The sequence below is a fragment of the Polyodon spathula genome, chromosome 21, assembly GCF_017654505.1.
Source record: "Polyodon spathula isolate WHYD16114869_AA chromosome 21, ASM1765450v1, whole genome shotgun sequence".
NCBI lineage: Eukaryota > Metazoa > Chordata > Actinopteri > Acipenseriformes > Polyodontidae > Polyodon > Polyodon spathula.
In genome coordinates this window covers 16,357,967-16,385,006 of record NC_054554.1, presented here as the reverse complement: position 1 = coordinate 16,385,006, position 27,040 = coordinate 16,357,967, and the positions used below count along the sequence as shown (strand labels likewise).

The window sequence follows — 27,040 nt, the reverse complement described above, 5'->3', positions numbered from 1 at the left end:
AAGTTAGAAAGGCCAAGAGAGAAATAGAAATGAACATTGCTAAGGGGGCTAAAACCAATTCCAAAATGTTTTTCCAATATTACAACAGCAAGAGAACATTCAAAGAGGAGATTAAATGTCTAAGAGATACAAATAGCAAAATCGTAGACGAAGAAAAAAATTGCAAATATATTAAATGATTACTTTTTACAAGTTTTTACAAAGGAAGATATGGAAAGCATGCCCCACATGTCATCCAGTTCCTATCCAGTTTTAAATAACTTTAGCATAATCAAGGCAGAAGTGTTAAAGGGACTAGGAGCTCTTAAAATAAACAGATCCCCTGGGCCGGATGAGATCCTCCCAATAGTACTCAAAGAAATGAAAGAAGTTATTTACAAACCGCTAACCAGATCGTGCAACAGTCTCTTGACACAGGGGTGGTACCAACAGACTGGAAAATTGCAAACGTAATACTGATCCACAAAAAGGGAAACAAAACTGAACCAGGTAACTACAGACCAGTAAGCCTGACTTCTATTATATGCAAACTTATGGAAACTATAATAAGATCCAAAATGGAAAATTACCTATATGGTAACAGTATCCTGGGAGACAGTCAACATGGTTTTAGAAAAGGGAGATCCTGTCTAACTAACCTGCTTGATTTTTTTGAGGATGAAACATCGATAATGGATAATTGCAAAGCATATGACATGGTTTATTTAGATTTCCAGAAAGCTTTTGACAAAGTCCCGCACAAAAGATCAGGGATCAGTATTACGTCCTCTGCTATTCCTAATCTACATTAATGATTTAGATTCTGGTATAGTAAGCAAACTTGTTAAATTTGTAGACGACACAAAAATAGGAGGAGTGGCAAACGCTGTTGCAGCAGCAAAGGTCATTCAAAATGATCTAGACAAGATTCAGAACTGGGCAGACACATGGCAAATGACATTTAATAGAGAAAAGTGTAAGGTACTGCACGCAGGAAATAAAAATGTACATTATAAATATCATATGGGAGATATTGAAATTGGAGAAGGAATCTATGAAAAAGACCTAGGAGTTTTTGTTGACTCAGAAATGTCTTCATCTAGGCAATGTGGGGAAGCTATAAAAAAGGCTAACAAGATGCTCGGATACATTGTGAAAAGTGTTGAATATAAATCAAGGGAAGTAATGTTAAAACTATACAATGCACTAGTAAGACCTCATCTTGAATATTGTGTTCAGTTCTGGTCACCTTGCTATAAAAAAAGATATTGCTGCTCTAGAAAGAGTGCAAAGAAGAGCGACCAGAATTATTCCGGGCTTAAAAGGCATGTCATATGCAGACAGGCTAAAAGAATTTAATCTGTTCAGTCTTGAACAAAGAAGACTACACGGCAACCTAATTCAAGCATTCAAAATTCTAAAAGGTATTGACAGTGTCGACCCAAGGGACTTTTTTGACCTGAAAAAAGAAACAAGGACCAGGGGTCAGCCTTCAAGAAGCTGCTTGATGAGATTTTGGGATCAATAAGCTACTAACAACCAAACGAGCAAGATGGGCTGAATGGCTTCCTCTCGTTTGTAAACTTTCTTATGTTCTTATGTTTTTAAAGACAATCATTAAAAATCACTGTTGATTTCAGGTCCCATATAAATGTAAAATAAAACTCTTTAATTTTATTTTTGAATGCAATTACAGAATTTCTCTTTTGGAAATGGCTTGGGAATTTTATGCAGACACATTACTTATACATCAAGGGGTTACTTAAGAGTGTCAAACGTTTATTTGTATAATACTAAATTTTGTGTGTTTTTATCGATTACACAGAGATCCTCAACACCACTAATTGTCTGTGGGGACTTCCATTTGCGTGCAGCTTGAAGGTTGAGGGATATAAAGAGAGCTTGGGAGTATATTTTCTATTGAGAGTCAATGGATCACTGTCAGATTGAGCTGCTTTGAACTAATTTTATCAAGGTTTCAAAATATATATTAAAAAAAAAAAAAAAAAAAAAAAAAAGCTTGCCCAGGGTGTCTTGAGAACAAACATAACCCATGTTAATGATGACATACCATAATTGACATGAACAATGCACTTTCCTGAATGCAGTACCAAAGATGACTCAGTTGACAGTTTAATTCAACTATATTGGATATGTTTCTATATAATAAAATGAGAATTGTGATTTCCTGAATCAATTAAGCTAATTATTCACGTTAATATTAAAAATAGCAACTGCCATAGCCTGCGTTCATTTGGATTAGTAGAGCAAAATATAATGGTTATTACCACACTACTGCATTAAATAAAGTACTTTGATACATGCAAGTATGAAACTGCAATCACAAAATGATTTTAACCTGTTGATGAAAACTAGTGATCTTAAGTGCACATACTCAGATGAAAAGTTGATTTTTCTTCTCAATTACATTGTCATCATTTACCAGGTTAATATATTTCTCCTTTGAACCCTGGGCAACAGTGAAACAGGCTTAAGTTTAAATTTCTAAACACTGAGAAAATAACCCCAATCCGAACCCCTCTCCATAACAATTAATCGAAAAATGGCCCTGCAGAACTCTTTATATCCCATGATACCCTTGCACGCAGTGTGACGGAAGTAAAGATAGGAGTTAAGTATCTTGGTATATAAAATATCTTTGTTCAAACACGCCAATGGTCAACAGTCAGCCCATGTGTCTGACAGCATACATACCAGGATGCAGCAGTATTCTATCAAAAAAGGTTTCCTGAATTAACATTAAAAAACAAACTGCAGAACTAAAAGAAAAATGGATTTGAAAAACTTTGGTAAGCATTCCTTTAACACAAGACATAACTGCAAATGTTAGTGCAAATTACAACATTTATTTAATTAATTATTACTTAAAACAATACTTTCAAATTCTATTTTAAGTAAGTAGTAATAAAACATTACTAGGTATTTTTTATAAGGCTTTTTATCATTAATATACTTAAATTGAAGGTAGTTCTGAAACCCAGGACTAGATGCAGGTCTAGTGCAAGTTTTAAGCCATGTATAAAGAGGTAAGAAACAGATTGTAAAGCTTCAATTATCAATCACTTTAAAAGGTTCTTATTAATACCTGCCGAAATAAAACATATTAAAAAGGAGAGTAATCTGATCACATGCACGCTACCTAGAAGCAACTGATTCACACTCCTTGTGTGTCCCCAAGAGGCAGAGGCTCTGTTGAACATGCTATATACTGCTATATCATCCCTAACTTCAAAATCTAACATGAAATACTGTACTACTATTATGGCTTCCGGTACACTTTTTCGATATAATTTTTATTATGTGTTTTCTTTGATACATGATGTTAAATAAAATCTCAATTATCTTCATAGAGTTTATTTTTTTCATTATGTCTCAATCCTAAAATTCTACGTGATGCTAACCTTCTCGCCCTAGCTGTAGTTGACTTAGTTTCTTACAGCTATACCTTTAGACATGGTATATTTCCTCAGATTTTTTGTCACAGAATTCCCCATAATGGGATCCCATTGTGCTCCTGCGAATCATCTCCCAGCCTTGGAGTGACCTCCTGTGCGGGTCCAGGTGATTTCGGATAAGCGGGTGGATAATCTGAGTATCAGGGATGGATTCTTTCTTCTCCGACTTTGCTTTTACCTTTTCCCTGGAATACTTTGGCATAGCGCTGGACCTTTTCCACAGAGTTGTCATGCCGATCTTCCACCCTGTCAAACAGAGGACAGCAACACTTAGCCACCTTGGCAACGTTATTATATTAATATCTCTATAAGCTTTTTATAGAATTGCCTTCTTGTCTCAAAGTGACTGTTTGTGTGCACGAGTCTATGTTTCTGTCATTGCTCGGACAGAGCCGAAGGAGAGGCTGTCAGACTGTCACGGTCTCGTTCACGCAGAAATTACCACAGAAATGGACATCACTGGGAATGTAATTATTAAAGTAAAAAAATATGATGTTCTTTATGATGTCAGTGTCAGTGGTTATAAAGACAATACAAAGAAAGACACCATATGGTAAGAAATAACAGAACAATTGGTAAATGATGGTATGTCTATCTCTTTCTTTCACCTTAATTTTAGTCAAAAGTCATTTTAGTCACACGCTGGTTTCGTACTTCTTTCTTTTAATAATGTTGACTAATAATAATAATAATAATACACACTAACTGCAGATTTTATTAAAACTGAAAATCAATCAAAAAAAATGTATCTCAAACAAATGTTCTCTTTTTGAATGAGTTACACGTTAAACCACATTATATAAACATTCCCTGTTAAATGTCATTTTTTGTGTGTGGTGTACCCAGACTATTACTTTGTTTTATTTATTTAATTTAGTTTCCACAAAAGGAGCAAAAGCAGACAGTATTTTCTTTTCATAAGTAGCTACAGTTATGTTTTTTTTTTTAATGTACTCGTGCTGTATTCGTGTCGTTTGCTTTGCTCCTTGTGTGGTCTCGTTGAAGTTTGTTATCAGTCCCAAGGTTTTTCAGCAGGGGTCTCACTGGTGTGAACACATAGGGGTTGACATGTATGACTGTGCGAGTGTTCATTATTTCTATGGCATCATTTGAAATTCTACAACATTAAAAGAAGCAGAAAAGAGCTGTTGACTGTTATTAACTGAAGAAACAGTTGAGCTGCACAGTTTGATCTACTCCTGGTTTAATAATGCCTGGTGCGAAAGGCTTCGGTTGTCCGCATCACTGAAATCAAGCGCGTTTCAGTGTTTTTATCCAAACCTGGCCAATTCATGCCATGCATCAAAGGTTAAAGAGGGATGTTGATTAAATATTTACGCACACTTGTCACTTGATTGTGACCCATCCCACTTTGCCCGCTTTGGGAAAGGGTCCAAAAAAAACCCTCGGGCAGCTCGGATTGGCTAAATGAAGATGGAAACGAAGTGAGGGGCAGCAGGGTTTTCAACACGAGAGGAGTGGTGCATGGAAATGAGGTAATAGTCAATCAGAAAGTAGGATTTACCCTCAAAGAAAGGGGTGTACAGGATATTGATTATTTTACCTGAGGTACCAGCGGTCTCCCAGCCCATAGTCCTGTCCACAGCTCCCCAACCTCGGCCACATGCAACGAGGAAGTCTCCTCTCCAGCATGATGGTGGTGGCTACAACCTGGGGGCACAAACCACATGTAGATACATACAACCTTTCTAGAGCCATTTGGACATGCTACTTTGTAACTTTCAGAGCATTTTTAATTGGCATCTACCTGTAAAGGTCTTCAAGGGTCCAAAACAACAAACCTAATCCGACCTGGAAAAGACTCTGACCCGATCCTAAGTAAAACTCACAATAGAGTCGGATCCATCCCGAACATGAAGAATAATGGTTCATGTGCTCTTTGGGCATTCATCATAATTAGGGGTCTACCTAAATAGCGATTTCGCAGAAATCGGGATACCGATATGTTCTTGTTTACTGTGCAAATGACAACAATGTTTTAATCAGCCTATCAGTGCGTCTCTACTGGCTTTTCTGTAACAATACAGTAGAGGGTGGGACAAAGTCAGTGCTACATTGTTTTGATTTAGGTTGCTAAAATCAAATTTTCAGCACTGGAAGTAAAATACCAGAAATGGACGACAAAGCAAAAAAAAAGTATATTTCGGCTGATGATCATATCAAGATATTTCCTAAAGAAACTGTACATGCAAATGGAGGTAATTGTTTTGCACATCTTGTAATGTGTCTTGGAGAAAATCCAATCAATCACTATATAGCTTCAAAATCACACATTAAATGAAAGGCTACTTGTGGGAGGGTAGTGGGTGGAGCTTTTGGGAAGGACCAAAAATGAGGAGGAGCCGGAAATGGAGTTTAGTTCTTAGAGCCCTGTACCATCAATGGTATCAGGGCAGGGTTTTATTTTACAAAAATAATAAAAATAGAACAGTCCAGTATTGCAAAAAAAATAAACAAGAAAACCACCTGGAATACCAGCAATGGTAAACTCAGGTTTGAAATTAAAAGAGTAAACAAAAAATGTCACGGTTACAAAATAAATAACAACAAAGGAAGCACTGGGTTTCTTTGTGGTACTGCGGTGGGTTTCCTCTCACTGCTTCTTAGCTCCCTTCCACAGATTAATGGCCAGTCCTAGGTTCCTCACTCCGATAATCCAACACAGTGTCCAAGGTTTTCAAGCTTCTGTGAATAACAGCAGTGAATAAAAGCAACACAACAAGCACAGCATGTGTTTTCAGTTCAGCCCAGGGAGACCGAATGGCAAAACCATACTGCTTAAATACTGTCAAGTCCCACCCCTGCAATCAGCACGCTGCCCCACGTTAGCCAATCAATGAGAACAGCACAGCTGATTGCAATGATGGGACCCGACGGCCGCATGGTTCTACCTTGGGCCAAGATGGCCGCCTGACCCAGAACTTCCTGCATGGTCAGAGTTCAGCCTCCTGATCCAATCACGGTCAACCCTACACAGCGCTGCCGGTGGTCGGGAGGGCAAATTACGACAGGGACTCCTTCAGTCCTGTCACACTGCTACAGAGGCTGCTGAACAGAATGTAAAATAAAACAGTGAAGTTAAATCAGTACTACAGGTACAACCTAGCACAGCCACCTCGCATCAAACAACCTGCTGCTTACTTTAAACACAGTTAGAATTTTAGACCCAAATAGGCAAGTTTTCTTTGTTTTGATTCGGTACTGATAATATAAATTATTAGACGGGATAAAGTATGCGAGATGCCCTTGGGTAACCGAGTTTTGGGACTGTTTCTAATCGACTTCAACATCTGCATGATTTGGCAAAGCTTTGTCTTACCCTTCCAACCAATTCAGTGGATGCAGAATGTTAGGTTACTTACCGTAATCCTGGTTTCCTAAAAGAGAAGACGACCACCAATAACATTACATATGGGATATGCCTGCCTACTGGTAGGTATTTTCTGAGCTCTCTATACCAGAGCTATTGCTAGACCCCTTCATGGGATGATGCCCTCGGTCCCGCCTACCGAGGGATTAAAACAGTCATACTGAGGAAGCCACTTTTTACATCGAACCTGCGAGGTTGACCGAAGGAACCTCACGGTTGGTGGTCATCTTCTCTTTCAGGGAACCAGGGTAACGGTAAGTAATATTAGGTTATTACCGTAACCCTGGTTCCCTGAAAAAGAATGACAACCATTACCGAATGGGAAGAGCCCTCTCTGACTGTCAATCACTGAGCATATATAAAAAAGCTGCCTTATCAGGGCCCTGCTGTGAAGTGGAAATCCCTGTGACACTACCTCGAAGGGTAATGTTTGTCATTCTTTTTCAGGGAACCAGGGTTATGGTAATAACCTAACGTTCCCTTTCAATGGAATGACAACCACTACCAAATAGGAAGCTGTACCAAAGCTGTCGTGGCTCCAAATTACCGATGGTACAGCCTCGCTGCGATAGCCTCAGAGCACACGTGACGCCTAAGGGCATTCCGTCTGCAAAACTCTAGAGCCCAAAGAGCGTCTCGCTCTGTTTGCAAATTCAAGGCGGTAAAAACGCGCAAATGTCTGACTACCTGTTCATTTAGCAGCATTGCATAGCTCATCTTAGGAGGCGCCATGAAGGAAAGCCCACGAAGTTGCCTGGCCCCTGGTAGAATGGGCCATAATATCCCATCGTCCATCGTTCATACGCCAAGCGTATAGTATCTGCCACCCAGTGCGCTAGACATTGCTTCGATAGGGCCTGACCTCTACAGCAGGATCCATAGCAGACAAATAGCTGGTTGGACTGTTCCCAGGACGCCGTCCTATCCAGGTATCAGCATAGAGCCGGTCCTCCTCTGACTCGTGCGGGGGAGGTCTGAAAGTTTCCAAAACCACCTGTTAGTTAATAAGGAATGAAGAGACCACCTTTGGTAAAAGGCTGGATTTGTTCTTAATGTTACCCGCGAGTCATTTCCAGTGAAAACCATACATCATCGATGGACAGCACATGAAGCTCACTTACTCATCTGGCAGACATAATGGCTATTAAAAATGCCACCTTCAAGGAAACAGGTCTCTACCACTGCATCTGGTAAACCTTGTCTGGATAGACAGCTCCGTTCAACAGCCAGACCTATAGTTGGAGCTTGGCTGGGTTCAGGTGTCATAATAGCCCCTATGCTTGGCAAAAGAGGTCCTTGCATAGCCGGAGCTGCCACAGCTGACCCGACAACATGTCGGAGAGGAGAGCAAACCAGGAGCGCCTTGGCCATCTGGGTGCAACCAGCAGAACCTGTGCTCTCTCCAACCTGATCCACTCTAGTGTCAGGGGTAATAATGGTAGCGGATAATAATGTCAATAATGGTAGCGGGTAATAATGATACACTTGGCGTATGAACAGATGGACTCCCCCTTACCGGGGGACATTACGGCCTATTTTACCAGAGGCCAGGCAACTTTGTGGGCTTTCCTTCATGGCGCCTCCTTAATGAGCTATGCAGTGCTGCTATATGGACAGGTAGTCAGACATTTGCGCGTTTTTATCACCTTGATGTTACAAACTGAGCGAGACCCTCTCTGGGCTCTAGGTTGTTGCAGGCAGCATGCCCTTAAGCGTCATGTGGGCTCGGAGGTTGTTGCAATGAGGCTGTACTGTCGGTAATCTGGATCCACGACAGATTTTGTACAGCTTCATTCCACTGAAAGGGACCGTTAGGTTATTACCATAACCCTGGTTCCCTGAAAGAGAATTGACTGACCTCTGATTTCGAAAGAAAATAGCGATATGCTACTGTGAGGACATCCCTCTTCAGCAGGAGGTAGGAGGGACTTCCCCTTCACACAAGGGCCCTGATAGGGCAGCTTTTTTATATATGCTATGTGATTGGCAGTCAGAGAGGGCTCATCCCATTCGGTAATGGTTGTCATTCTCTTTCAGGGAACCAGGGTTATGGTAACAACCTAATGTTTCCTCTGAATTCGAAGATGACCACCAACGACATTTTGTATGGGAAATGTATACCAGATTTGTCGCGAGGTAGAAGGAATGGCAGCATACAAAGGACACATCAGAATTGTATAACCCAAGGTTAGTGGTGCGAGCGTGCAACCTCAAGGACCCTCGTGCCTATAGATGGCAAGGAAGGATCTACCACATTCAAGCAGTAGAACCTGGAGAATGTACGCTGCATAGCCCAGCTAGCTGGCGTACATATATCGGACAGTGAGACCCCTCTGAATAGGGCCCAAGATGTAGCCAACCCTCTACTAGTGTGCAGCTCTTCTCCCATGTGGGGGTAAGCCAGCACTGGGGCAGCAGTGTGGAGTAGTGGTTAGGGCTCTGGACTCTTGACCAGGGGGTTGTGTGTTAAATCTCAGGTGAAGGGACACTGCTGCTGTACCCATGAGCAAGGTACTTTACCTAGATTGCTCCAGTAAAACTAAATTGGATAAATGATTAACTGTATGTAAAAATAACGTGATCTCTTGAAACATAATAATAATAATAATAATAATAATAATAATAATAATAATAATAATAATACTACACCACAAAGACCGTGTCCGCAATGCAATGCGACAGTCGCTGCTTTGAGGGGCTTTCCTAGGGTCTGTATACCGTGACAGACAAACAGCTGGTCAGTACGACGGAGAGCTCTTATCCATGTAACACTTCAATGTCCGCACCGGGCAGAAGAAATTCAATCTTCAGAGGTAGATGCTTCAACTCTATGTATAACATCAAGGCTCCATTCAGGGAAAATGACCCTCCAGGGAGGGCGTAACCGCTGAGCACCTTTCAGGAAATGTGTTGCTAAGAAATGCATACCCGGAGATACAGAAACTGCGGGAGCATGGCACGCAGAGATAGCTGCTAAATACACCTTCAATGTGGAAGGTGACCTACCAGCATCAAGCAGTTATTGCAGAAACTGCAAGATAATCGGCATGGGGAAAGAAATTGGGTCATGACTTCTGGGCTGTCCAGAAGTCCCTTTCAGGGGCCAGACCCATAATTGTAACCTGCCAGGTCCCAAATGCCAGAGTGCATCTTGCCTGACTGAGGAGATCCAAGCGAAGCTGGATCTCCCAGGGCTGGCCTTGTATGAGCTGGCATAGGGTTGAGAACCAGATCCTCCAGGGCCACCGAAGGGCCTTCTCCAGGCGGCTGGGAGCAACGGTACTGGCGGGAACGTATAAAGGAGCATCCTGGGCAACTCGTGGGCTATAGCGTCAACACAGAGTGGACTACCTAAGCGCCTTCCCAAACCGTTTTCAAAATGCACTCCACCACCTTCGGGTGGAGTCACCACTCTGACAGATGCACACCCTCCCTCAACAGGAAGTTCACTGCCCAGTTCACCATTCCAGGAAACTGTGTCGCTGTGGAAGGGTGGTGGTAATTCACTGACACAGGAGACAGACAGGTGTACACACCACACAGGTGCCCAGTTTTATTGACAGGGTGCCTTTACTTTTTGGCCTACAGAGGGAGCTGTTGACTGTGGTCTGCCTACCAGAAATGGTAAAAACAAACCAAGGGAATACCACAGGTGGTACAGTTCAAGTGCAGACACACTTACAGATGCTCAAAACAATAATCAAAAACCAAAGGCATAAGGAAAAAGGAAAAAGGAAAGAAAACACAGTTATCAAAACTACAAATAAAAGGTGCTGCACTCGGCAGCGTTACCCCAACCACCGGTATCCACACGGCTTGGGTCTCCGTCCTACACTGTGGTGTTCCCTCCACCTCTACATGTTCAGGGTCTGCCCAAGGATTCCCCGATCTCTACAATCTTTCTCTTTTCAATTTATTGTTTATTTTGTTTGTTTTTGTTTCGCCGGCCATGCTCATTTCGGCAGCCCAGCTTCCACCAGCTGGCTCATTTCGTCTTAGGGGGTAGCCTGAGGGAACACAGAGCATAACCTTTATAGGGCCAGCAATCCCCCAAGGCCTGCCTCTCAGCCACTCGGAGAGAGGGAAAGCCACACACCGTCTCTCCCACCTCTCCATGTCACTGCCATGACCGACAGGCAGATATTGTAAGGCTGCTGCCCTCTTCCTGCAGCGCTATGAGCTATGCACCAGAAGAGTCAGCACAGGTCTCCCCTGTTACAGTCGCCCATAGGGACAGCAGGTTCTGTTGCACCCAAGTCAGGAGCTAGAAGGCAATGCTATGTAACCCTGTGTTGTCCGTTCAGACCAGCACGTGTTTTCCAGAAAGAGCCAGGAAAACAGCCTGCAGCTCCAGCATATTTATGTGCACGGCTATACAATGGCCCAACCAGGTGCTGCAGACTCCTCTGCCTTCCCAGACCGCCCCCCAGCCCAAGTTGGAGGTGTCTGTCGTCACCACTTGACGAGTCAACACCACTCCAATCTGCACACCCCCGCGTAGGCGAGAGGGCATCCTCTACCATCGCAGGGCCAGGGAACACGTGTGAGACACTGTCAGCCGACGGTGTCTGTCACGCCTGGAGCGGGCGATTGTGTAATAGACACAGCTCGATGGCTGATACAGCTGCGGCCATCAGACCCAACAGTTTTTGGAACTGCACCGAGGGGACCTTAGATCCCTGTTGGAACAAGGAGAGGCAACCCTGAATAGCTGCTACTCTATCGTCCGTCAGGTATGCGCACATCGTACTGGAGTCCAGACGGAGCCCCAATATGACGTGCACTGCACCGGTATAAGCCGACTTTTTGCATCGCTGATGGAGGCTCAGCCTCTCCAGATGCTGTGTCACAATCACTGTGTGGGCAACTGCTCCCTCTTGCGATTGAGCGCAAATCAGCTGGTCGTCAAGATAGTTGAGTACTCTGATCGCCAACAATCGCAAGGGGACCAGGATAGTGTCCACACACTATGAAAATGTACAAGGAGCTAGGGAGAGGCCAAATGGCAGCACGGACAACTCATAAATGCTTTCCTGTGATATGGACAAATGGGAACGTGAAAATACACGTCCTGTAAGTCCACGGTGATGAACCAGTCAACCGGCTGGACTGACTGGAGAATATGACGGTGAGTCAGCATTTGGATTCTCCTCTCCTTCAAGAACTTGTTGAGGAATCTCAGGTCTAGGATGGAGGGAAAGCCGCCATCCCTCTTGGGTACTAGAAAATATCTTAAGTATAACCCCTCTCTGTGGAAGGTGGGGTCTAGGAGACAAAAAATATTTGTAAGAGAAAATCGTTTTTTTTTTTTTTCCCGCAAACGCACAAAGCAGGTCTAATAAAAATATTTCTCGTTTTTTACTGCGCAACCACAGACCATTAAGGCAGATGGGATATCAAAATCAACATTGTAGTACAGTAGTGCATTTCAATGTCATTGGAGGAGAAAAAGCTTGGCGGTTTAACATCAATTCTTCCCGCCGATCTGAGCCCCATATAGATAATCAAAAGTTTACGGTAAGAGTGCATTTTTTTTTTTTTGTTTCTTTGGTTTTTTTTTGCAAATATACCTTATGAAATATGTTGAATGCCCCTTGATTATAAGTCCGATAGTGTGTGTTTAGAAGCTTAATAGTCAGTATTAATTAATTTAAATTGGTGTAAAGTGATGAAAATGGTGTTTAGAATTAGAACATAAGAACATAAGAAAGTTTACAAATGAGAGGAGGCCATTAGGCCCATCAGGCTCGTTTGGTTGTTAGTAGCTTCTTGATCCCAAAATCTCATCAAGCAGCTTCTTGAAGGATCCCAGGGTGTCAGCTTCAACAACATTACTGGGGAGTTGATTCCAGACCCTCACAATTCTCTGTGTAAAAAAGTGCCTCCTATTTTCTGTTCTGAATGCCCCTTTGTCTAATCTCAATTTGTGACCCCTGGTCCTTGTTTCTTTTTTCAGGCTGAAAAAGTCCCTTGGGTCGACACTGTCAATACCTTTTAGAATTTTGAATGCTTGAATTAGGTCGCCACGAAGTCTTCTTTGTTCAAGACTGAACAGATTCAATTCTTTTAGCCTGTCTGCATATGACATGCCTTTTAAGCCCGGAATAATTCTGGTCACTCTTCTTTGCACTCTTTCTAGAGCAGCAATATCTTTTTTATAGCGAGGTGACCAGAACTGCACACAATATTCAAGATGAGGTCTTACTAGTGCATTGTACAGTTTTAACATTACTTCCCTTGATTTAAATTCAACACTTTTCACAATGTATCCGAGCATCTTGTTAGCCTTTTTTATAGCTTCCCCACATTGTCTAGATGAAGACATTTCTGAGTCAACAAAAACTCCTAGGTCTTTTTCATAGATTCCTTCTCCAATTTCAGTATCTCCCATATGATATTTATAATGTACATTTTTATTTCCTGTGTGCAGTACCTTACACTTTTCTCTATTAAATGTCATTTGCCATGTGTCTGCCCAGTTCTGAATCTTGTCTAGATCATTTTGAATGACCTTTGCTGCTGCAACAGTGTTTGCCACTCCTCCTACTTTTGTGTCATCTGCAAATTTAACAAGTTTGCTTACTATACCAGAATCTAAATCATTAATGTAGATTAGGAATAGCAGAGGACCTAATACTGATCCCTGTGGTACACCGCTGGTTACCACACTCCATTCTGAGGGTTTTCCTCTAATCAGTACTTTGTTTTCTACATGTTAACCACTCCCTAATCCATGTACATGTGTACTACTGCGTTCAGTTTGAGAATTAATCTTTTGTGCGGGACTTTGTCAAAAGCTTTCTGGAAATCTAAATAAACCATGTCATATGCTTTGCAATTATCCATTATCGATGTTGCATCCTCAAAAAAATCAAGCAAGTTAGTTAGGCACGATCTCCCTTTCCTAAAACCATGTTGACTGTCTCCCAGTACCCTGTTACCATATAGGTAATTTTCCATTTTGGATCTTATTATAGTTTCCATAAGTTTGCATATAATAGAAGTCAGGCTTACTGGTCTGTAGTTACCTGGTTCAGTTTTGTTTCCCTTTTTGTGGATCGGTATTACGTTTGCAATTTTCCAGTCTGTCGGTACCACCCCTGTGTCAAGAGACTGCTGCATGATCTTGGTTAGCGGTTTGTAAATTACTTCTTTCATTTCTTTGAGTACTACTGGGAGGATCTCATCCGGCCCAGGGGATGTGTTTATTTTAAGAGCTCCTAGTCCCTTTAACACTTCTGCCACAGGTATGCTAAAGTTATTTAAAACTGGATAGGAACTGGATGACATGTGGTGCATGTTGTCAGTATCTTCCTTTGTAAAAACCTTCTAACTTCCTTTCTGACTTGCGTTTGCAGTTCTGTGTACTCTTTCTGCTTGTTTTCTTTTTGGTCCTTTTTTAATGCTCTGTAAAGTGCCTTTTTTCACTGAATATTTTTTTTAATTGATCTATTAAACCATTTTGGCAATTTAGTTTTACATTTAGATTTGTCTACTTTAGGGATGTAATTGTTTTGCGCCTCTAGTACTACATTTTTGAAGAACAACCATCCTTCTTCTGTGGGTATTTTCTCTATTTTGCTCCAATCTACTTCTGTTAGTCTCTGTTTCATACCTTCATAGTTTGCTTTTCTAAAATTGTAAACCTTAGCTTTAGTCATTACTTTTGTGGTTTTAAAAAACACTTCAAAATGAGACCATGTTGGGGTCCGAGTTTGCCAGTGGTTCTCTGACCTCTGTTTTAGTTATTCTATCTTCATAAATTGAAAAGACTAAATCAAGGCATGCCTCCCCTCTAGTCGGTGCCTTGACAAATTGTGTTAGGAAGCAGTCATTTGTCATTTCCACCATTTCTATTTCATCCTTCGTGCTACCCATCGGGTTTTCCCATTTTATTTGGGGGAAGTTGAAATCCCCCATTAGTATGGCTTCTCCTTTGCTACACGCATTTCTAATGTCATTGCATAACAGATTACTGTGCTCACCGTCTGAATCTGGCGGTCTATAGCATGCTCCTATTATTATGCCCTTTGAATTTTTGTCCGTTATTCTGACCCATATTGATTCGGTTTTATTTTCTTTGTCCAGGTTTAACACCTGGGCTTCAAGACTGTTTCTTATGTATAGCGCTACCCCTCCTCCTCTTCTGTCCTGCCTGTCTTTCCTATACAGTGTATACCCACAAATATTAAATTCGTCCCCATCACTCTCAGGCAACCACGTTTCTGTAACACCTATCACCTCATAGTTACCTGTTAGTGCAGTAGCTTCAAGTTCTAGAATTTTGTTTCTGATACTTCTAGCATTTAGATAAATACATTTAATGGTTGTCTTACCTGAGTTGTTGTTCTTGTTTTGATGCGGTCTCCCTTCTGTTTTTTTGTTGATTTCTCCCCCCTTCCTTTCTAGTTTAAATGCTTCTGAACCTGCTTGAGGATCTTTTCTCCAAGTAGATTGGTTCCCTTGTTATTTAAGTGCAGTTCGTCCCGTCTATACAGATAGTCCTTGTTGTAGAATGTGGTCCAATGATCAAGATAGGTGAAGCCTTCCCGTGTGCGCCACATCTTCAGCCATGCGTTCTGATTAATTATTTCCAGCTGTCCATATGGTCCTTTGTAAGGTGCCGGTAGTATACCAGAAAATACCACAGTTTTGGTTTTCTCTTTTAATTTCCTTCCTAGCTCTCTGAATTTGTTTTGCAGGGATTTTGGTCTGTCTCTTCCAATGTTGTTTGTACCGATGTGGACGACTACTACCGGGTCGTCTCCTGTTCATTCTAGGAGCCTGTCCACGTTCTCAGTGATGTGCTTGACCGAGGCTCCCGGAAGACAGCACACTGTTGTAGTAACGGGGTACAAACTGCGAATTGAACTTGCTGTGTTTCTCAATATGGAGTCCCCAACAATCATGACCTCCCTTCTTTTTGCTGTCTGGTCGCCACTGTTAATGGGGTAATAGATGTTGTTCCTTTCATTTTCTTGTTGTCGGCTCTGCTCATCAAAATTCTGAAGTGACTCAAATTTGTTGGTTGTTTTGATTTCTGGTGGTTGTGTTTGACAAAGTTTCTTTTTTTCCCTGCTTCTGCCTACCTGAACCCAGCTGTTCTGACCTTCTATCTCCCTGGTGGCTTTCAGTCTGTTAGGGGTGATGCAGACTTCCATGAATTGTGGGTGTGTCAGTTCCTCAAGATCCTGTTGCTGTCTCACTTCTTCCAGCTCCATTTCTAGCATATTTACTAGTTTATGCAAATCCTGGATCACGCGGCACTTTACGCATACTTGGTTTAGCTCCGCTGGGTTTTCTCGGATTTCCCACGTCAAGCAGGTATCACAGATAGTCTGATCTTCAGACCATGCTGAGGGTTTTTCTTTTGAAGTTTACTTTCTTCTGCAGCCGTCAAACTGCTTTCAAACTGCTTCTAAACTGCTCTGTACTTTTCCACGCCTGTACTTCTCCCACTCGCTGTCGCTGGGATGACTGCCTCGTTTAACTGTGTTGTTCTGCTGTGCTGTTGGCTCCTCCCCTCGCCTGTGTCTCAGAACGGCGCTGAATTTGAATCAGCTGCTCCGAGTTTCAGCTTGTTTGTTATCAGAAAAACACACGCGGCTGTTTGACTTTGAGCTGCTGCTGTGTTTCCCCAATGTCCTCTCTTTTCTGATTAAAGCAATTCAAGATGCAATTTCTCCTTATTGCTTCTAAACTGCTCTGTACTTTTCCATGCCTGTACTTCTCCCACTCGCTGTCGCTGTGTCAGTGATTTGACTGATCTATGAATAATACTAATAAGTAATTACAAATTAAATTAGTTAAAAAGACATTGTATGAAATACGAAATATTGAACCAAAAATAACAATCGACAAAATTAAATGTAGTTTAAAAAAAAAAAAAAGTCATAGTACTAGTGTAGTTGATCAATATACCAAGGGCACTGTCGGATAGTCAATTAAGAAAAGTCATTTGTCTGTGCAAGTGGTACAAATAAAAATAGGCAGTGAATAGTGTGGACGACAGATAACCGTGTGAACGAGTGTTATCTAATAATTGTGTGCATGTGTGTGGACATGGGTTTGATTACAATGGGGTCAAGTAATAGTAAAAAAGAGTTCTGTCTCCCGGACCCGCTGGTTGGACCGGGATGAACAATGGTTGATAAATGGGGTCGCGGTGTTGTAGACCAGGTTGTTTTGTGGCACAAAATAGCTGATTTTCCATTAAAATGAACACTGAGTGAAAGGAAATTACAAGAATGTACAGAAACGTTAGAGTTTGAGAAGACAAAGAAAGACTGGCCCATCCAGGTCCACCAACAGCCCCTGCCCGTAGCATAGAGTCCACCACCCATGCCTCCGCCTCTGATATCCACCCCAAGCAACCCGACAGGTTTCCAAGGCGGTTCCTGATGGACTTGGTCCCCTTGGTCGCACCGTGGACTGAGCTTCTTATCATCGCCAGAATCCCCTAAGACATCACCAAAGACAAAAAAACTAAAGACAATCCGAAAAACGCCATTTTCATGGCCCCCCTGACAGCGTACTGGCTGCCAGAGGTCCTGATCCAGCGCACCTGGAGACAAGATGAGATTAAAGACATTGCTAGGAATATAGACAAAGATTGGAGACGTGCTTTTGTAAACACAGCGGACTCCGACCAGGCACCGATGAATACAACAGTCTGCTAAAAGCAGCCATAATAAACGGACTAGTACCTGCCCTGAATAACCAGGTACGGACAACATGCATTGGATGGGAGACGGCTCCCCTCATTCAGGTTATTGAACATTGCAGCAAGCTGAAAGACAACAACAGAAGCAAGAGAGCAATCTAAAGACAAAAGCTGAAAAAGAAGGAGTCAAATTGCAAGCAGCTCTGCTGGCTTATTATCAGGGTGAAGGACCAACCCAAGGCGGATAGCGACGCGGACGGGGCAGGAGTGGTGAGAGGGGTCGAGGAGGAGGAAGCGGAGGCAGTGGCAACAGAAACTTTCAGAGCCAGAATAAAGACACTAGTTGCTATAATTGTGGCCAGGAAGGACATTTTGCTAGAGATTGTCAGAGACAGCAGCAACAACAACAGCAAACCAACAGGAGTAACTGGCAGAGCGTTCCTCCACCACAAGTATCACTATACAAACCGAAACCAGAATGAAACGAGGCAGGGACAGCTGACACCAACACAGCGAACAAGCAGTACGTGCTAACTTTTTCTAAACCACAAGAAGCCCCCAACGTTGATCTCTTCATGAATGGTGAGTCATTTGAATTCTTAATTGATATTGGTGCTGCAACGTCTGTCATAAATGCTAGAACTATGCCCAATCCAATGATATCAAATGAATCAGTAAAAACAGTGGGAGCCTCGGGGGTAGTATTGAGGGAGAAAATTATGATGCCTTTACCCATACAATATGAAGGAAAAACGTTTATGCATCGGTTTATTTTCTCCGAGTGCTGCCCTTGTAACCTAAAGGGGCGAGACCTACTATGTAAATTCAATTGTGAAATTAAATGTGAGCAAAAAGGAGTTAACGTTTCGTGTCCCATGATGATGGCCCAACTGATTGAGACCCGTAGTTGGTTCTATTCATGGGATACACAAAACGGAGGTGAACAAATTGAGGAATTATTTAAATTGGCTCAACAACACTGGGGTCATGAAACTGGGTTTATATCACCTTATGCCTTACATTGCACTGCCCTATACTCACCTTTATCAAGAGATTATGAATTTGAGAAAAAGTGGTTAGCACAACGTCCACTTAACGAAACAATTGAGTGCACAGCCTTGTATACAGGTTTACGCTTTTGTGTTGCAGCCGTTAAACTAAATAGCTGTCGGTTTTTACTTTACCACACAACTGACTCTGTGCCACAAATAAGCGTAGCAAAAACCGATGATGTAGCGTGGAAAGATACTGGTGTCTGGCTTAAGTCTGTGTTGCAGGTGACTGACTGGCAAAGTGAAGACGGGTTCAAATTCTTCCCCAGTGCTCGCGATGTTTGCACTCCTTTCTTTTGGGTCGCGCCTGCCCAACGGGGAATCCATGGGGCAGAGAACAGAGATGTGCCCCCTGGGGAGGCACGTTTTCACCCTTGCTGAATGGCCTCCCCAATTCTCTATGGGCAAAAGATAAGTATGATATTGGCCTAATGAAAGGAGCAGAGCCCCTAACAGTCACACCGAAAAGCACACACCGGCCTAGCTGCGCCCAGTATCCTCTCAGCTAGGAAGCAGAGGAAGGCATTGCTCCTGTGCATGCGTCTTTGGTCTCTAGAGGAGCCATTGTGCCCTGCCCAGACTCGCCTTGCAACACCCCAATTCTCCCGGTCCGCAAAGCCTCGGGAGAATGGCACTTTGTTCAAGACCTCAAGATAGTAAATGACGCGATACATGCAAGGGCCCCTATTGTGCCTAACCCAGTTACTGTTTTGTCAGCTGTTCCCCCAAGTGCAAAGTGGTTTACTGTTATTGATTTAGCAAATGCATTCTTCAGCATCCCTGTTGCAAGGGACTCACAGTTTTGGTTTGCTTTCACCTTTATGGTGAAACGATGGACCTGGACAGTTATGCCTCAAGGGTTCACCAAGTCACCAGCCATCTTTTCTGCCGCTTTGGCGCAGAATCTGGAAGGTTTTGTTCCCCCTGCGAAACTGATACAAGAGCTCTTTTAGAGTACTTAGCTCGTAATGGCCATAAGGTATCAAAAAAAAAAAAAGCTGCAGCTCATGTCACCATCTGTAAAATACTTGGGACACGACATTACACCGGAAGGCAGGAAATTGGGCCTGGAGCGTGTCATTGCAATTCTGACACTGCCCCAGCCTGCCCCAAAAAAAACACATGATGACGTTGCTAGGTATGGCTGGCTACTATAGAGTTTGGATTCCAGATTACGCTGAAGTAACACAGCCCCTAGCTGAATTGATACATAGCCATAAAATGACTATGAAAGACACAATTGACTGGACTCCTGACGGACTGACTGTCCTAAAAAAAAAACTTAAACAACTCTTGTCCTCTCCACCCTGTCTTGGGTTACCTGATCACTGTAAACCTTTTAACCTGTTTGTGAAAAGGGAGGATTCATGTCGGCAGTACTGACACAAGAGCACGGGAGAAAACAATGTTGTGACTTTTTACTCTAAGCGCCTTGATAACGTAGCCCGAGGGGCTAGTCTGTTGCTTGAGAGCAGTGGCTGCCACCACTGAAGCTGTGCTGGCTAGTGCTGACCTAACTGTACATGTTCCTCATGCAGTACATGCTCTCATTTCACAGGCCAAGACAGCACATCTGACTCCAGCTCGTCTACTACATTACTGGAATGTATTAATGACCATGTTACATGTTGTGCTAAAACACTGTACTGTTCTTAACCCTGCTACACTTCTTCTTAAGGAAGCCAATGGAGGGCCTCACGATTGCACCGCCTTAGTAGAACAGGTCTGCAAGCCACGACCCGATCTTACTGATGTGCCCCTACTGAACGCTGATTTAGAATTGTTTGTTGATGGCTCGGCACAGCGCCCTCCAGTGGGTGACCCACTAGTTGCGTATGCAGTAACTACTGCGACTGCTGTACTAGTAAACGCTAGACTACCTGGCAATCTTTCTGCTCAGGCCGCAGAACTGTTCGCCTTAACCCATGGCTGCATTTTGGCTCAAAGTCAAACTGTTACTGTCTATACTGATAGCCGCTATGCCTTTGGGGTGGTACACAATTCTGGCACCCTCCGGCAACAGCGGGGTTTCCTCACCTCTATGGGGAAGCTCACATGTCACTCTAAACTGGTGGCCAACTTGTTGGAAGCTATTCTGCTGCCAAAAGCCATTTCTGTATGTAAATGCCAGGCACACACTAACGCTTCTGATCCCGTCTCTCAAGGGAATGCTGTTGCAGATGCTGCTGCTAAAGCATCGGCCGCATCAACTCAGGCCCCTGTGCTCCAAGTGGTGTCATTACCTGCCTTCACTGAATCTGTGTTTTCTTTGCAGGACGTCGCTGGCTTACAACACAATGTGGGTCCTGCTGAGACGGCTCTGTGGAAAAACAGATGCTCTTATGATTCTACTCATAAGATTTGGCGAAGACCCACTGGGTTGCCTGCCCTTCCCCGTTCACGTTTCCCCTATGTAGCTAAGTTGGCACACGGCCAAGACCATGTGTCAAAGGAAGGGGTGGTGAATGTTGTTAACAATTGTTGGTTTGCTCCAGGTTTTTCTACATATGCTAACCAATTTTGTGCTAAATGTGTGACTTGTATGACCAACAATGTAGGCCGCAGCACGCCCATGTTCATGTCAGCTCATCCAAGGCCTGAGGGCCCCTTTGAACATGTTATGATGGATTTTATTGAATTGACACCTTGTACTGCCTTGTGATAATCGATGCATTTTCTAAATGGATTGAAGCATTTCCCTGCAGACATGCCACAGCTATGGCAGTAGCAAAAAGCCTGACGAGAGAGATTATACCCCGATGGGATCTGCCTCTAAATTGACATCTGACAATGGTTCTCATTTTGTGAACAGTGTGATACAGAACATTTCTGAAAGCCTACAAATTGACTTACACACACACTGTAGCTACCACCGGAGGCTTGGTGGAGAGAGCGAACCAAACAATAAAAACTAAAATAAGCTCATGGCTGAAACAGGGCTCTCCTGGGTTACAGTATTGCCATTGGCTCTGACGTACACGTGTGGACGCACGCACAGTACTACAGGGCTAGCACCCCATGAAGTACTGACGAGACGCCCAAATGCGGATGCTGAACGCACCTTTTCCTCAAAATAGGCTCACCCTAATGGGATGTGAGAATGAAATGGTAAAATATTGTGCTTCTCAATATTATGAAGTCTATTTTTCCCAGGGTAAAAGCCGCCCTATCCGAACCGAAGGAAGGGGCGCGCCACAAGCTCCTGCCAGGGGACTGGGTGATCATCAAAGACCTCCGCCGGAAGCAATGGCATTAACAACGCTGTACAGGTCCGTTCCAGGTACTCCTGACAACGCAGACAGCGGTGAAAGTCGCTGAACGATCAATGTGGGTCCACGCCAGCCATTGCAGAAAAGTGCCCTACAGCCCGACGGGAGATCGCCCCCTGGAACAATGTAGGAACGGCTCGGACGGCCTTGGGTCAGTCAGCTTTGGACCCCCAGAGTCCTGACTTATTTTTCTTGGCAGCATATTAACTGTGTCTCTCACCTGGTTCTTAACTGAACTTAAAGATAATAAAAAAGAGCTAGATATTACAAACCGCAGCCACGCTGAAAATCACACAGAACTCGGAACAAAAAAAAATCTGCAAGCGGGGTACGTTGGGTTGTCACTTTTTTTATATGTTATATATGTTAAACTTTGTAAATCTTGCTTAACTTATACTAATGTGTGTTTGCTTGGGTATAAAATGTGTTAAAAAAATTGTTTTGTTAAAACTACCGATGCAGTATTTAACTTACCATTCTTAATGCCTGTAGAAAACCATGATAATCCATTTTCTGAAATCATATTGCAATGTTGAGACATAGTCTCAAAAGGGAGGAAATGTAATAGAAATGTTGTAGCAATTCACTTGTTCCATGAAGTGGGTGTAAGTTTCACCCACCTGTCCCTTTAATTAGGGTCAGTAGCCTGGCCAGGTTAAAACTCAATTTCCCATAGTTCCTTGCTATCACCCTCTGTTCATCCTCTCCCCCCCATTGGCTCATTCAAATATCCACTCCTCCAATCTCAGAGCTTCTTGGAAGCCAGCTGTGGTATTAAAGCTAGCTTGCTAGGACAGGAGGAGACTCCATTTTTCTCTTGAGGAATCCATTTACAAACAAATAGCATATTACTTAATAAACAGTGTAACTTTAATTTAGATAAATACTGGCGCATCCATTTTCTCTTTTCATAATCTGGTACTTTGTCTCAACCCTTTTTGTTTACACTGTTACTTGTTTAGGTTTAGTTGCTGTTCAAGTTCTGTTTAGGGTTTGTTTTTTGTTAGTGTGTTCAGTCTCCATTTTGTTCCTGATCCTCCTGATATTTTCCAAACGGCTGTTCATCACTCAACCCGGTACTACTCAGACTCACCATTTTAAATGATCGCTATTTTTTCATCAATCTTCCTCCATCATCATCAGTACAGGACTCTATCAGGACTTCATTATTTGTTGGTGGGATTATTCCTTTTCTGTTTGCTGGTTTTTTCTACTTTACTTTGATACAGTTGTTCCTGTGTTTTTGTTCTTTTGTTACTTTGGATTTCATGTGCATTGCTTCACTGGACTTATTAGGTCTAAATTTCAATTATCATCCATTGCCATCAAGACTGTCTTTGTAATTGTTTTCCCTGTATAATTATTCATTCACCTTCGTCTCTTTTGCCTGTCCGTGTGTTAGTTGTATATTGGTGTTGTGTTTGTGTGTGGGGGGGGGGGTTATTGAATGCAGTGTCCTGTGGGCCTCCATTTCGCTTTAGTGTTAGTTTGTTTGGATGTTTGTTTAATGCACTTTACTTTCTTACTCACCTGTACCTTCCACTTAAACTGTTACCTGCAATAATTTGTTGGCATTATATTTCATTTATTACATTATAGTTCACAACAATAAACAGTTTGTTCATGAAATTGACACCTCTGACGTCCCTGCTTTTGCTGTCTGTCACTCTTGCTGACTTAGTTATAGATATTGGGCCAGTAGTACCTCCTTGGGGAGGACAGTACAACTGCTTCTCAGTTGTGCAGAGTGATCGTTGCAATGTTATAGAAAATAGGATTGGCATCTTGCACGCTATAATCTTGCTCACATAACCTTGTATGTTTTGCTTAAGATAAAGTTTTGCCTACATTGCAGCTGTGAGACAATAGATAACACTAACAAAACAAAAAAAATTCTTTGTATTACTTTAGTATAAATACATGTTAATTTGGATTCATATGTTGTTTTTTTCTGACTTTATGTGAAAGAAAAGACACACATTTGCCCGTTTCCCCATTGGAAATAGTGGTATTTTGAAATATCACTGTCCTGGTCACAAAAGCAAAGTTTGCGGGGAATAATAGCCATGTTCTATACTTTTGAGGCATAAGCAATTAGGAAATAACACTTACTACCCAGGAACAAAAATTGTGTTACATAGTGTAATAGGATGAGCAAGACGTGTCTTTTTGCACACACATAAAAACAGCCCTTCTGTTATTTGCTTGCTTAGCTATATGCCATGTATGCACAGTTATAAATTGTTTCCCTTATATGCTAATACCGGAATCATCATTGGCTAACCCTCTGCCTTACTGCCAGTTTTAAGGTATATAAGAAACTGATCTAACTCTGTATGTTGGAACACTACTCGATGATTATCTAGCACCCTGTGTGTTGTGTTCTCAGTTTGCAAACTTAAGAAATAAAGGCCTGTGTGTTTGGAACTCGCAGTCTCTCTTCCTTTTACTATAATTTCCACAACACATGTTCCACCAAAAAAGGCCCAAAATGCTATGCACTGGGTTAATGTGGTAAAAGCTGTTGAACCGGAGCTACGAGGCACAGCACACTAAAACAACGGTAGCCGGTTTGAAGACAGGAACAGTATGTGTGTGTGTATATAAAAAAACTTGGTTTGGCACAACATGCGAATGTGGACCAGAAACCAGACACAAAACAATTTGTGGAGGACAAAATCCAAAATGGAGGAGGTTGAAAACAGCAGCACCACTTCTCAGCAGCCAAAACCACACACCCATGTGATTTAGACTATAAGAGAAACAACAGTCATATCCAAAGGAAGGGGCAAGCCAGCTTCCGCAGAGGAATAGCAAGGTACTTTCATACCAACTCATAATGGTTGACATTTTGAGATTAAAAAGGAAACAAGTACTTCAAGATTAAACATAATATTTACTAAATCAGAAAGAGATCAAAATTGATCATTTTCTCAAGTTATTATACAACAAATGTTCCTAAACATTTAAATGCTTACCTGAAAAAAAACAGTAAATGCTTAATTGTACAATACCTAGTATTTGAGGTCGACCTTTTAAAAAGTCTACTTTCACCAGCAGTGAATTATCAAACAAAATAAAAGCAAATAAATGTAAAATTAACAGATAAGTGAAAATGTCCTCTTGTACTGGACAGAGTGATTTTTAGCAGAAACCTCTCATCTTTGTAGCTGGTGTCTTTTGTTAGACATTTTAAAGAAGGCGTGCAGCTCTATGCAATGTGTTCAGTCATTTACCAGAAGCAAACTAAACCGGGTGCCAGGTTTCTAAATGTTTTGTTATTATATTCTGAGTGTAAGAGCTACACTCCCAGAAAAATTAATTGCTTCTAATAGGTTGCAGTGGGTACATGACTTAAAAAAAAAAAAAAAAAAGTTTTAGCCAAGAAAAATTAGGATTAGCCATTTCTTTAAGAATTCCATGAATAGATTAGAAAATAAAACTGTATACAAATGATATAATCCAGTGCTGAGACTGTGTTCAGTAATGGTCCCTGCATTACAAAAACAGTCCAGTCATGAGCAACTAAAACAATTAAACAAAAGGTGTAAGGTATGAAGGTTGACTCTTCAAAGGTTAATGCCCCTGATAATGCACTGAAGACTCACCTGTAGTGAAACCAAACAGCACAAGGATCATCAACCAAATTAACTTCAACAGATCCTCAAAAATAATCTGCAGAGGTGGAGGGAGACCTGCTTTGTTAGATATCATTTAAGAACTTGATTCCTCAAATCCAAATAAATAATTGCCATTAGATGTTAAACTTTTTAATTATCAACAAAATCATAAAATAGAGTGCTGGCTGTTGTTACCTTCTGTATCATGATCATGTAAGGTCCGAGCATTGAGAAGCCGCGAGCAAAGTACATGACGTTACACCAGCCCAGCACCAGAGATACAGCCATGACCACAATCTCTCCATCCATACTGGCGAGTCTCAGGATCAGTATGGTCAGAACCAGACAGGCATAGCTGATACTGGAGAGAGAGAGAGAGAGAGATTTTAAACACTGTTCAGGGATGGAAATAAGACTCTTATTGCAGTGTTTGTTCCATTCCTGGTTTTACTATGTTGAATAGGACACACTTGAGCTAGTTACCTATACACTGGAGAAAAGCGAGCTCACAAAGCCTGGAACGGGTGAAACTGCTATGCAATAGGAGTCTTATTTCCATCCCTGCTCACTGTCAACTCTCTGTGAGCCGACTACCAGTATGTTTACATGGGATCAAGTTTTCAGAAAACTAATAATTCGGAAAACAATGAAAAAATGTGTTTTTTCAATGAAAAAATGACACTTCTGTGATTACATGACTTGGACTAGACAATCCAATTAGACTTCCGATAAATTCCACTGTGTAAATGGATTTAATTTTTCAGAAAATGCATACGCAGTAGCGACTAGGATAGGAACAGAAATGGCTCAGTTCAGTCTGCAGTAGGGTATCAGGTATTTTAGATTTAGCAAAGTTGCAAAACCTTATGCTGTATTCAACAGATTATCATCCTGTACATTTCTCTTGCTCTAATTCCCCAGTGTGTGCAAACTGTCCACTCCTTGCAACAGCTCATCCATTTTTTCACATAAGACACTGTACCTTACATACGGTACTGTAAATTCAATGCATTTTACCTAGCTAGAAGTAATTTGCTGCACCAACGGTATAGGCAATTTCTGCGTGAACTATAGTTGTAACAACTGAGTTTTCTTTTGATGAAATACTATGACTTTATTTAAATTTATAATAGAAGTTTTTCCAGAACAAATGGATTCATGTAAACTAATCGGTGACCGAAATCTGACATCCATTTATAATTGTATTTGAAAAGCATCCCTTGGACTACATATTGTATAATCCAGAATCATTAAGCAGTTCCCATTGTGTGCATCACTAGCCTGCTTTTTATTTCCATCCTTACACAAGATGTTGTTCTATAACTTTCCAAGCCAACCCGATAAATAGTTCTGTAATTTTGAGTATAGTATGTCTGTGTATAAAGTTTATAATTAATTTTTTTTACCGTTTGAGGTTGAGCTTTATGTAATATGTCTGTATATAAACACATTTCTGTCCAAATGTCCGTTTATTTACAATGTTTTGGTTGTGTAGATGCTTTATATGACATTCCAAAACTATGACTTATATTTAATTGTTTGTCCTTTCATTATAATATTTATGTTGTTTTTAATATGTCGGTCAAATTG

General features: G+C 41.8%; 1 pseudogene; it reads right to left on the bottom strand.

Annotated features, from left to right (window-relative positions):
- Positions 1-6,955: 6,955 nt before the first annotated feature.
- The window catches only part of LOC121296710, a 31,506-nt pseudogene continuing 11,421 nt past the window's right edge, over positions 6,956-27,040 (bottom strand).